Source organism: Sciurus carolinensis, unplaced genomic scaffold, assembly GCF_902686445.1.
Source record: "Sciurus carolinensis unplaced genomic scaffold, mSciCar1.2, whole genome shotgun sequence".
Lineage (NCBI taxonomy): Eukaryota > Metazoa > Chordata > Mammalia > Rodentia > Sciuridae > Sciurus > Sciurus carolinensis.
Window position 1 is genome coordinate 418,001 of NW_025920214.1, and position 9,425 is coordinate 427,425.

The following is a 9,425-nucleotide window of genomic DNA, read 5'->3' on the forward strand; positions in this document are numbered from 1 at the left end:
CAGGATTAACTAATTGTATAATATCTCTATATGTTGCTGTTGTACTCTATTAATATGTATTGGTAAAGTATTGGTAAAGTCTTTAGATAGCTATTTGTAAAGTTATTGGAAAACCATGGTGATGAAATTGAATTTGGCTTGTAGTTTTAGTGTTACTTCTAAGATTAGGAAAAAAACAGAATGGATGAAATGTGTACATAGAGTACACAAGTTTCTGTGTGATGGAAATGATTCCAAGATAATATAAAGCTTCTGCTCATAATTTGCCTGAAAATGTCTCTCCAACTTTTCTACACCATCTAACCCTACCAAAATTTTCTAAGAATACAATAAGATATTTATACACCATATTTTCTTTAACCATTCCTTTATCTATTGAAGGGCACAGAGGGTGACTGAATAACTTAGCTATTGTGAATTGAGCTGCTATATAGATGTGGCTGCATCACTGGAGTGGGAAAACTGGGTCAAACTGTGGTTCCATTCCAAGATTTCTGAGGAATCTCCATACTGCTATCCAGAGTAGTTGCACCAATTTGCAGTCCCACCAGCAATGTATGAGTGTACCTTTTCCTCATATCCTCTCCAACATTTATTATTACATGTATTCTTTGATAATTGCCATTCTTAACAGTGAGATGAAATCTCAGTGTAGTTTTAATTGGCATCTCTGTAATTGCTAGAGATGTTGAGCACTTTTTCATATATTCGTTTACCATTCATGATTTTTCTTTTGTGAAGTGTCTATTCACTTCATTTCCCCATTTATCAATTGGGTTATTTGTTACACAATGGAGTATTACTCAGTCATAAAGAATGACTGTAACATTTGCTAGTAAATGGATGGAACTGGAGACTATCATGCTAAATGAAATAAGCCAATCCCCCTAAGCCAAATGTCAAATATTTTCTCTGATATGTGAATGCTAACCCACAATAAGGGGGAAGGGGAAGAACAGAAATTCAGTGGATTGGACAGCAGGGAATGGAGGGACGGGAGGGTGATAGGAAAGAAAAAGACAGTGGAAAGAATCTGACATAACTTTCCTATGTACATATATGAAAACATCACAGTGAATCCCACCATCATGTACATCCACAAGAATGGTGTCCTAACTACAATAAGATATATTCCATCCTTGTATAATTATGTTAAAATTGATTCTACTGTCATGTATAACTAAAACAAACCAATAAATTAAAAAAAACACTCCTCAGAAAATAAAATATATGGTAGAAATCCAATACACAGTTTGTAATTGTGAGACAAATGTGAAACATTTACAGGAAATATTTTCCATTTCACATCAGTATTTCAAAACAGTTCCACAAGATTAGTTCCTAAATTAAAAATACAACAGACTATGTATTATGAGCATATATGAATATTTCACAATGAATTTCACTCATATATAACAATAATGCACCAGTTTAAAAAATAATTTTTAACAAATTATTCAAACATGTTCATACACAAAAGAAATACAACAGAAATGTTCCTTTGACGTTATATTTAAAGGATATAGTAGAAATTGCTTATGAAATTAGCTTTATTGAAAGTGTTCATACTTATAAATTAAAAATTAAATTATTATGCTAATTTATTATAATTATGTTATATTTCCTTGGTTGAGATAGCACTACCATTTGGATATATAGCAGTCAACTTTTAACCATACCTTAACAAACTTTTCAGAGTCAATAAAAGTTGGGTGTATATAAAAACCTGTAGGGTTTCTTCCACATACATCATGGGTGAGGGAAAGGGTTTCTGCGCCACCTGTAGATTAATCACTAAGAAACTTATTTAATAAAATGACCATAGGGGAAAATTACCTTTTTAAATTGAAAGGGGTGTGACAGATTGAGCCATGCTAAGATCTGGCTTCTAAAAACCATGGAGAAGCCCACCTTCCCTTTATTTATAGTCGTACAGGTAAAGGGGGACCAGGAAGGGCTGTTTCTGTGAGGAACAGGTTGGGATGGAGCTAAGGAAGCCATTTCCTCTAGTGGGTAGTTGCAGTAGAATTAGCATTTTCTCAGGTGGTGAGTCACTCTGCACAGAAGTCACATACTCCAGACTATCTGAAACAATCTCTCATGATTGCCAGTTCCTGGAAGTCAGACTTCCGTGTCCCATGGCTCAGCCAAGCCTGATTCTGCTACTCATGGATGGCTTCCCACACAAACCTTTAAAATTGTGAGTTAGTACACACATATGATGGAAAATATAAAACTAATTGATTCTTACATTTACTGTTAGAATAAATTTTCCTTATTTTTTTAAAATGAAACTGTTTTTAGACCTTTATTTTTTTATCTTTATGTGGTGCTGAGGATCAAACACAAAAGTATAATTTCAAAGAGGAAAAAAATAGCAAAATTTTAATCTAAACATAAAAGAAGTGCTGATCATAACCCATTGAATTTATATTCCAATAGATTAAAAAATTTAAAAGAAATTGGTAAATTTCTAGACATATACAACCTAACAAAACTGAACCAACAGAATTCTTGGAAAATGTAAACTAACAAATAACAAGAAATGAGATTGAAAGCAGAAATAAAAAGCCTTCCAACTAAAAGCCCAGGACCAGATGGATTCACAAGTGAATTGTACCAGAACTTTAAAGAATAATACCAAAATGTCTCAAATTATTTCATGAAAGTGAAAGGAAGCAAATGCTTCCAATTTCATTCTATGAAGCCTGTATCACTTTGGTACTGAAACTGGATAAAGATACTTCAAGAAACTACAGCCCAATACATATATGCAAAAATTCTCAGTGAGATGTTAGCAAGTCAAATTCAACAACATATTAAATTATCATAGACCATGGTCAAATTGGTTTCATCCTAGGGATATAAGGATGGTTCAATATACACAAATCAATGACTGTAATGCATCACACAAATAGGACCAAGGCAGAAAAAGCCTTTGACAAAATTCAAAAACATTTTCGTGCTAAAAATCATGATTACATTAAGAATAGAAGGAATTTACCTCCCTGTAATGAAGGTATATAATGAAGGGGGTAAAACTGAAAGTTTTTCCTCTAAAATCAGGGGCAATATAAGGATGTCTATACTCCCCACTCTTATTCAATCTAGTACTTGCTTAGTTAAACAACTAAGGAAGAGGAAGACATAAAAAGGACACAAATAGGAAGGGAAGAAGACAAATGATCCCTGTTGTGTTTAGAATATGAAGTAACCCTTAAAACCTCATTGTAAAAAAATCAGGTATTTCCAAGGTGAAATGACTAGATTATGAGACCTGTAACCTAATAAGTGAATTAATACATTTGATGGATTAATAATTTGAATTGATTAAATATTGGCAAGTAGGGAGTAACTGGAAGTAGTAGTTATTGGGGCATGCCCCTGAGGACTATATTATCCCTAGCTCCTTTCACTGAAGACTTCTGTTTCCTGGCTGTCATGAACTGAGCTGTTTTCCTCCACCATTCCCTTCCACTATGATGTACTTCCTCACCTTTGCCCAGACTACGGAGTTGGTTAACTAGTGACTGAATCTCTGAAACCAAGAGCTGTAATAAAATTTTCCTCCTCTAAGTTGTTCTTATTGCTTACATTGTTCATAGTGATGCAAAGCTAACACAATCTATTTTCTGATGATATGATCCTATACTTGGAAGATTCTAAATGTTGCACCAGAGGATTTCTAGAGCTGACAAATTCAGCAAAGTATCAGGATACTAAATTAATATGTTTTCTATGCACCAATAATGAACCCACTGTGAAAGAAGTCAGGAAAACAACTCCATTCACAACAGCTATGAATAAACATAATACAGGAGTGGAAAGATCATTAAAATGAAAATGATTGAACAGTGAAGAAAGATATTGAAGAAGACATTAGAAGATAGACTCTCCATGTTCTTGGATGTTATTGTGAAAATGGCCATAACACTGAAAATGACCTATACATTCAATGCAATACTCATAGAAATAACAAATGACATTCTTCACAGAACTAGGAAAAAAGTCCTAAAAATTCATATGGATGAATAAAATATGGACCTAGAAGAATCAAAGCATTTATGAGCACTAAGGATAATGTGGGAGTTATCACAACATCCAATTTCAAATAATTCTAGAGATGTATAACAAGAAAAACAACATGGATATCAATATATCCAGTTTGAGGAATGAAACAAGATCCCTGTCTCTCACTGTGCACAAAAGTCAATTTGAACTGCACCAAGATCAAATATTACTCAGCTTTAAAGAAGAATGAAATTATGGCATTTCCTGGTAAATAGATGAAGTTGGAAAATATTATGCTAAGCAAAATAAGCCAAACCAAATAGACCAAAGGCCAAATGTTTTCTCTGATATGAAGATGCTAATTCATACTAAGGGGGAGGTGATACAGGGAAGAAAAGAGTTAGATTTGGCAGAAGGAAGTGAAGGGAGGAAGGGATGTGGGGGAAGGAAGGATACCAGAGTGAATTAAGAGTTCATTACCTCATGTACATAGGTGGCCTGCATGCCCAATGTGATCCTACAATATGTACTATCGCTGCTGGTCTTCCATGGGCAAGGGAAAGAGCTCGTGTAGAAGGAATGGTCCAGCTGCAAAATAAAAAGCTAATGAAATTTTTTATCAGAAATAAAAAATTATTGGTGCAGAAGACAGAATTATCTTAAGAGCAGGGGCATGACCCATTGAGCTGTCCATAAGGGACTGGCTCTAACAAGGAAAGGAGCCAGTGCTTGGTTTATTTATAGCAATATAGATCAAAAGGGGGCCATAGGAGATTCTTCCTTGAAAAACAGGATAAGGGGTGGAGTTAAGTAAGTCATTTGGCTCTACCAGGTCATTTCCACATCCAGGACCTGCATTTGAACTTTCCCCTGGCGAACCAACACAGGGAAACCATGTGACTCTGGCAGTTTCTGAGCCCAGATTTCCCTGTCTAATAGCTCAACCAAGCTTGGTTCTTTTTTACAGGCCACGGGTGGCTCCCCACAATGTATAATCAGAAAAAATTATACTTCACTTATTTATCAAAATGCATAAATTCTTTCTACTGTTATGTACAACTAGTCAGAACAAATAAAATAATTCTTAAAAAGTGTGCATAGGAATTCCTATTAAAATCCCAATGATGTACCTTACAGAAATAGAGCAAGGAATCATGAAATTCATCTGGAAGAATAAGAAACCCAAAATAGCTAAAGCAATTCTTAGCAGGAAGAGTGAAGCAGGGGATAGGGCAATACCAGAACTTCAATTATACTACAAAGCAATAGTAACAAAAACGGCATGGTATTGGTACCAAAATAGACAGGTAGATCAATGGTACAGAAGAGAGGACATGGACATAAACCCAAATAAATACAATTTTCTCATACTAGACAAAGATGCCAAAAATATGCAATGGAGAAAAGGTAGCCTCTTCAACAAATGGTGCTGGGAAAACTGGAAATCCATATGCAACAGAATGAAACTAAACCCCTATCTCTCACCTTGCACAAAACTCAACCCGAAATGGATCAAGGACCTTGGTATCAGACCAGAGACCATTCATCTTATAGAGGAAAAAGTAGGTCCAAATCTTCAACATGTCAGCGTAGGATCAGACTTCCTTAACAGGACTCCCATAGCACAAGAAATAAAAGCAAGAATCAATAACTGGGATAGATTCAAACTAAAAAGCTTTCTCTCAGCAAAGGAAACTATCAGCAATGCGAAGAGAAAACCTACAGAGTAGGAGAAAATCTTTGCCAATCATACTTCAGATAGAGCACTAATTTCCAGAGTATATAAAGAACTCAAAAAACTCTATGCCAAGAATACAAATAATCCAATCAACAAATGGGCTAAGGAAATGAACAGACACTTCACAGAAGAAGATCTGCAAGCAATCAACAGATATATGAAAAAATGTTCAACATCTCTAGTAATAAGAGAAATGCAAATCAAAGCTACCCTACGATTCCATCTCACCCCAATTTGAATGGTGATTATCAAGAATACAAGCAACAATAGGTGTTGATGAGGATGTGGGGGAAAAGGTACACTCATACATTGCTGGTAGGGTTGCAAATTAGTGCAGCCACTCTGGAAAGGAGTGTGGAGATTCCTCAGAAAGCTTGGAATGGAACCACCATTTGACCCAGCTATCCCACTCCTTGGCCTATACCCAAAAGACTTAAAATCAGCATATTACAGAGATACAGTCACATCAATGTTCATAGCTGCTCAATTCACAATAGCCAGATTGTGGAACCAATCTAGATGCCCTTCAACTGATGAATGGATAAAGAAACTGTGGTATATATATACAATGGAGTATTACTCAGCCATAAAGAATAATAAAAGTATGGCATTTGCAGGCAAATGGATGAAATTGGAGAATATCATGCTAAGTGAGATAAGCCAATCTCAAAAAACCAAATCTTGCTGATTAAGCGGATGATGACACATAATGGGGGGTGGGAGGCAGGCAAGAATGGAGGAAGGAGAGACTGTATCGAGGGAAAAGAGGGGTGGGAGGGGTGGAGGGAAGGGAAAAATAACAGAATGAATCAAACACCATTATGTAAATGTATGATTACACAAATGGTATGCCTTTACTTCATGTACAAACAGAAACAACATGTATCCTATTTGTTTACAATAAAAAATAAAATAAATGAAACAGCAAAAAAATAAATAAAAAGTGTGCATAGGAATTAGAACAGAAACTTTGCAACTGCTACAAGAAAGCATATGATCAATACTCCAACACACAGGCTTAGGCAAGAACTTTCTCAATAGTCTCCTAAAGCTGAGAAATGAAAACCAAGAATTAATAAATAGGAAGGTATCAAATATATTATTTTCTGTATACCAATGAGCAATCAACTAAGAAAAAATCAGGAGCAAAATTCCATTCAAAATAGCTTCCATGCAGCAAAGGAAGAGATATACTATGAAATGGGAGAAATTCTTAACCAGTTACTCTTCTGACAGAGCTCTAATATCCAGAATATGTATAGAACTCATAAAACAACACCCCAAATCAAATAATTCAATCAATAAATGCTTAAGTGAAGTGAAGAGTGATTTCTCAAAATAAGAAATACAAATGGCCAACAAATATATGAAAGAAATGTTCAACATCTTTGCAATCAGGGAAATGCAAATCAATTTCATCTCACTCCATTTAGAATTGGACACCTAGGTTGGTTCCACAGCTTTGCTATTATGAATTGAGCTGCTAAAAACATAGATGTGGCTGCATCACTGTGGTATGCTGATTTTAAGTCCTTTGGGTACCAAGGAGTGGGATCACTGGGTCAAATGGTGATTCTATTCCAAGTTTTCTGAGGAATCTCCATACTGTTTTCCATGGTGGTTGCACCAATTTGCAGTCCCACCAGCAGTGTATGAGTGTACCTTTTCCTCATATCCTCTCCAACGTTTATTGTTACTTGTATTCTTGATAATTGTCATTCTGACTGGAGTGAGATGAAATCTCTGTGTAGTTTTAATTTGCATTTCTCTAATGGCTAGAAATGTTGAACGTATTTTATTGTATCTGTTGACCATTCATATTTTTTCTGTGAAGTGCTTGTTCAGTTCCTTTGCCCATTTATTGATTGGGTTATTTGCTTTATGGTGTTAAGTATTTTGAGTTCTTTGTATATCCTAGAGATTGATACTCTCTCTGAGGTACAGATGACAAAGATTTTCTCCCATTCTATAGGCTCTCACTTCATATTCTTGATTGTTTCCTGTGCTGTGAAGAAGCTTTATAGTTTGATACCATCCCATTTATTGATTCTTGATTTAACATCTTGTATTTTAGGAGTCTTATTGAGGAAGTTGGCTCCTAAGCTGACATGATGGTGAGTTGGGCCTACATTTTCTTCTACTAGGTGCAGGGTCTTTGGTATAATGCCTAGGTCATAGATCCACTCAGAGTTGATTTTGTGCAGAGTGAGATAGGTGAACGAATACTTTTTATTAGAAGTGGAGATGATCAACAATATGTGAAAATGTTCAACTTCTTCAGTCTTCAGGGAATTGCAAATCAAAACTACATTGAGATTCCATCTCACTCTAGTGAGAATGGCAATTATCAAGAATACAAATAAAACTGATCTCTGGTGAGGATGAAGGAAAAAGTAACTCTCATACACTGTTAAGAATGTAAGTTAGTAGAGCCACTATGGAAATAAGAATGGAGTTTCCTCAAAAAAAAAAAACTTAAAATATAAATATAATATGACTCCACTTTTTGTTATTTACCAAAAGAATTAGAGTCAGTATACTTTTAAATACATGCATATCTATGTTTATGGCAACACAATTCACTATAACCAAGTTATTGCTTCAGCCTAGGTGTGTAACTAGAGATAAATAGTTTAAAATATGTGGCGCATATACACAATGAGATTTTATTGAGGTAGGTATAAAAAAGAACAAAATTACTTCATTTGCAGGGAAATGAGTGGAACTGGGGTCCATTATTTTGAGTGAAATAAGTCATAACCAGAGAGAAAATTATCACGTTTTTCTCATATGTGGAAACTAGAGAATGAAAACAAACAAACAACAACGACAAAAGAAAAAACAGAGTAAAAAAAGGCACCATGAAAGTGGAAGGGATACCGTTAGGGAAAAGGGTGAGAACTGGAGGGAGAGTAGGAGGGTGAGTAGATATTGGAGAGTGAAATTAATTAAATTGCATTTGTATATATTTGCAAATATGTCACAATGAAACCCGTCATTCTGTTTAATTGAAATGCTCTACTAAAAAGGTTTAAACATTTTAAACAACACAACTCAAAATATTTTTTCTTATACATTCTCTATTTTTGATGTCTGCTGAATGATTTTGAGTCAATACCCTTCAGTTTCTGAGAAGCCCTCTCTCTAGTCTAGTTGAGAATAACTAAAAGGTGTGCCCTTCATCTCCAGAAAGAGCCTTTTGTGTGACTAAATATATTGCCTTTTGTTCTTTATGAGGTTTTAGACATGCTCTCATCTTTTAATATAGCTTATATTTTGGACATAATCTCTTAATTTTATTGCTTTTTACCATTCAAAAAATCTAAGAATTGTCAGACTCATTACTTCTGATTTCTTTGTACTGACCAAGATTCTGCCTTTGGCTAAATTCCAGGCATTCTCCTCTGAGCCATATTCTGAACTACACCTCAACTTAGGACTGTGAAAGCTTGAACAAACACTAATATAGACTCTTAACAGTTCAAGCTCCACACTTAGGGTGACCTTGGCCCCTTAAAATTGCTAGCCTAAAAAAACTCAAGGCTGCCAAAAGAATTTACTGTTTGTTTTCAGGCACCATTTTGTTTTGAGTGCCCACTGTAAATTGGAGTTTTAATAACAGAGTAGCTAGCAACCCTACCCTAACAGGAAATGAAATAAAGTTGGACATTAGTAT